Below are 4,869 nucleotides of genomic sequence, written 5' to 3' on the forward strand. Positions count from 1 at the left end.
AAAAAAAAAAAAAAAAAAAAAAAAAAAAAAAAAAAAAAAAAAAAAAAGAATTTCCTCTTGTAGAAGTGTATGTCACAACCAGTAACAGGTCACCACAGGAACTGACTAGAAAGAGTTCATTGTATTCTGAAAATAATCTTTGGGGAGATTTTGCCTCTTCCTGAGAATAGTACTCAGAGATACCTTATAATACAATTGCATTAGAGATCAGAAAACTTACCCACTCTATGGAAAATGCATGTGACCTCAGTGAGGACCTGCTTTGTGTTTCTAAGAACAAAGACAAAGTGAGAAGAGACAGAAGGTGAGGAAAGAACATATAACAGGAAGAGGTCACAAAGATGGAGAATGGTACCAAGAAGAAGATTGTGTAAGTGAATTCATGAAAAATCAAGGGACCTGCTGTTTATACAAGAACACTTCTCTACATTATTAGGGGAAAAGAAGTCTTGATAGACTAGGTGGTGCCTCTCTATTCATCTTTTAGACAGCAGGATAACAAATGAGAGGCTCTATCATATTCCTCTCACCAGGCACTAAAGGACTTAGATGTTCATGGCCAGCACTATTACCCAATGATATCAACTTCAGGTTGAGATCTGTACACAAAGCCAAGCTGTGGGCTGAGATCTTTTTCTTCTTCTCCCTGTCTCTCTATGAACATCTGGTAGTGGAGTCTACTAGTCTCCTCCTTCTAAATATGCTGAGTACTTTCCAATACTCACTTGAACCCTGGCTTTGGTGGTGGTGTAAGGAGTAGGATTATTATGTCCTTTCTGAAATTCAGCTCACATGGTTGCTGCTGAAAGCCTGCTAAAGTACCCTGCAAAGGTTATTAATGAAGAAATCACTTCACTTCTCCTTAAGAGCCACTTGGAATCTAAAGATTATCGGTTTTTACCCCTCCTAGGAATAAGTTGAAACACTATATAATCTCCCCAACCTCTCAAATCATCTTCTACAAATAAGGTAGGAGACTAATGGAGTCAAAGATGCTATTTTGTTTTCAGAATCAAACTTCTTTATGTTTATATTCCCAGAAGACCCTTCCATCAGCTCAGGGAGGCTGTTTACTCTAGATCTTGATTTAAATTTTAATTTCCACATTGCTCTCAAGAGAAACTTATACTTGTTTTGGGCCCAAGAGCCATTTAAATTCCAATTATACTTTTCACTTGGGATATCTCAAGATCAACTTGAAGACTGAAAGTCACATACAGTCGACATTGTAAGATGGAGCTACCTTACACAAATATACAACACAAAACCACAATTTCGAAGCATAACTAAGTCCTCACTCATCTTCCAGAATTTTTTCTTTTCTTAGATACAACAAATATACTTATAAAATAGTCCTTCAGTCAACTGCAATTCATCACTTTAGTCCAAAAGATGATAATATTTTGAATGTCATCTTAATCCCTTGCAAGACCCTGCCACTGGTTTTAGAGAAAAACAAACACATAGAAACAACACAAATTTTCTGTTGCTGAAGAAATGCTACACTGTCATTATACTTTGTTATGATTAAATTATTTTTGGCATGTAAACAGGGACACACCAATTCTTTTTGGGATCATCAAATAACCACTAACTCTTGTGGGCTGAGTTGTGTCTCCACCAAAAACATGTGAATACGATGAAATTCTAGAGCTCAGTGCCTTGTAATGTGACTGTTCTTAGAGATAAAGTCATTACAGAGGTTACTAAGTCAAATCCAGGGTATAGGGGGGAGAGTCAGGCCCTCAGTGAATGTGACTGGAGTACTTCTGGGAAAAGGACATTTGGGCAGAGGTGTGGAAGGAAGACTGTGGAAGATGGAAGAAGACAGCCCCCTGCAAGAAAACAGCCCCCCTAAGAGAAAACCTTAGGGAGGAATCAGTGCTGGAACACACTGATCCGGAGCTTTTAGTTTCTAGAACTAGGAGAAAGTAAGTTTTCACCATTTCACCCATGCAGTTTGTGGTACTGCTTTACATCACTTAAACACAGTACACTAGCTATGTAACTACAAAAAGTTTACTTAACCTCATTCATACCTAAGTGCATGTATAGGAACAAACTTTATAAATATAGATTTGAATGGGAAATATTAAAATATGCTCCATGATTATAAATTGGAAGAATACAACAGATACAGTTTTCCTGGAAAGTATCTAAAGGTTTTATCCAGTTTCTATCAAAATGTAAACGTAATTTCATAGGCTTATCCTAAAACACATACAGAAAGGCAAAAGACTTAAGCCTTTAAAATAATTTTGAAAAATCTTGAATTGTCAAGAATATTTCTATTCTAATCTTTTATTTATTTATTTATTTATTTATTTATTTATTTATTTTTTTTTTTTCAGAACCGGGGATTGAACTCAGGCTCAGGCCCTTGCGCTTGCCAGGGAAGGAAGCGCTTACTCCACTGAGCCATCTCCCTGGCCCCTCTATTCTAATCTTAAAAACAGAGGGACAGATAGAGAGCTCACGCACAAAAGAACAAAATGCATTGGAAATACTTCAAAGAATGAAAAATTGGGATCCCATCTTTTTGAAAAGTGTCACATATTAAAATAAATCACCAACAGAGTAAAAAGGAAACCTGTGAATTGGGAAAAATTATACCTGACTGTCCCTCTGACAAAAGACTTCTGTCTAGAACATACATAGAATTGTAAAAAACTCAGGCTTCCCAAATTCATAAACCCAATGCAAAAATGGGCATTTGTGATGAATATACACTTCACAAATGAAGAAATATAAATGGCAAATAAATATATGAAAAAATGTTCAACATCATTGGTCATGTGAGAGATGCAAATTAAAACAACACTGAGATCCATCTCACCCCAGAAAGAATGGTTATCATCAAGAAGTCAACCAATAACAGATGCTGGAGAGGCTGTGGGGAAAAAGGAATCCTTCCCCACTGTTGGATGGAGTGAAGACACATATAGCCACTATGGTAATCAGTGTGGAGATTCCTCAAAAAGCTAGGATTGGAAGGCCTATCCAAGCCATCTATTCTCCTCCTAATATTTTTTTCCAAGTGAACTAAAAACATCATACCACAGTGACTTAATGTGCGCCCATGTTTATAGCAGCGCAATTTGTCATAGCTACGTCTTAGAAACAACCCAAATGCCCAACAACTGAGGAATGGATAAAAATGATGTGATATATTACATAATGGTGTATTACTCAGCTATAAATAAAGATAAACTCAAAGCTTTTATAGGCAAATGGATTCAACTAAAGACTGTATTAATATGTGAAACAAATCAGACCCGCATGTACAAAGATTGTATTGTCTCACTTGTGTAAGAACCTGAAAAAGAAAATAAGTCTAAAAGGTACAATAGATACTGTGAAAGAGAAAGAATCTGTTTGATGAGAAAGAAAAGCTGGGATGAAGAAAAGGACAAAAGACAAAGAGGGGAAATATATATATTTATGTATGTATACAGGACAGCTTGCATAATTATACTAATGATTTTTGCTGGTCTATTGAAAGTAGTCAAGGCTTAATTTTTTTTTCTTCTTAATTTTATTATTTTATTTCTCATTTCCACCTTTTACCTTCCTTCCCACAGTTACCCTTTCCTTTTCAACAATTTTTTCCTATTTCACAAAATCTATTCTGCATTTTTATCCTTGCTTACATTTCCAGGTCCTCAGACCAGAAAGACAATTCAATATTTATACACGATAATTTATTTTACTTAAGAATATAGTTTCAAGGTCCATCCATTTAGCTATAACTGTCTCATTTGTTCTTCTCTTTAGCTGAGTAATACTGCACTATATGTAAAAACAATTTTTTTAACGATTTCTCTATTAATGTACATCGGGGTTATTTCCAAGCTTTAGCTATGACAAATTGTGCTGTTATAAAAATGGATATGCATATGTTCCAATACAATAGTCATTGTTGAATTCTTGAATGAAATTTTGTATTATTTCTATTTTTAACCACTTTGTATTCTTTCAAAAATAAAAAAGTATCTAAATCTTAGAAGTGAGAAAAAAATTTACCAAAGTATCCATTTGTGATTTGTTCATCAGATTACTCTCTGAAAATCCATTTCCATAAAAGTTTATTTTTCAATTAAAATTCTTTTTTTATTAATTTAGTTGAGAAACAAATAGCAATGAGACAGTTTCAAAACTGATTAATATGTCAATTTCAATAATTAATACATTGCATATTATTGTCTTTGTAGTGGTTATTCATAGTACAAGATGCAAGCATGGTATCCTATCCAAACACTATTACTACAAGTCTTTCTTCTCATAAAATTAAGAGAAAGTAGCTGTATATCTATCCTATTTTGTATACACAGATGCAAAATGGTCCTTCACTTGTATCCCCTTTTTTTGTTTAGTTTTGTCAGAGAAGGGTATTCCATCACAATTTAAATATTATAGGTGCATGAACTCAGCAAATAATCTAATATAGTCCAGTACTCAATAATAGTAGTGGGTTATCCGTAGGACAGGCAATGTCAGAAGTTGTTCACTTGAGCCTTTTATACCTCAGAATGTTAATATGGCTTTACTTTTCATACCTCATTACTATACTTTCCTGTTGGATGGTTAAGCCTGAGATAAGGCAAGACCTATATAACAAGAAGTGTAACTTTTGTATCTGACAGGGTCAGTCAAATCCCCTCAGGATTTAGCCTAAAATCCTGTACCAGTTTGCACATCCTGTGTCAGTGTCAGCCATGTGGATGAGTAACGGCCATTGCTTGACCAATTTGCTCTCTGTGAAAGCCTGAGAGAATGTTTTCTCTCCATGTGATTCTCCTTAGGCACACTCTACATCATCAATCACTTTCCTCTTTGGCCCCATAATCTCCTTTATCAGAAAATTTGGGA

The sequence above is a fragment of the Octodon degus genome, unplaced genomic scaffold (assembly GCF_000260255.1).
Source record: "Octodon degus isolate 3935 unplaced genomic scaffold, OctDeg1.0 scaffold00146, whole genome shotgun sequence".
In the NCBI taxonomy this organism is placed as follows: domain Eukaryota; kingdom Metazoa; phylum Chordata; class Mammalia; order Rodentia; family Octodontidae; genus Octodon; species Octodon degus.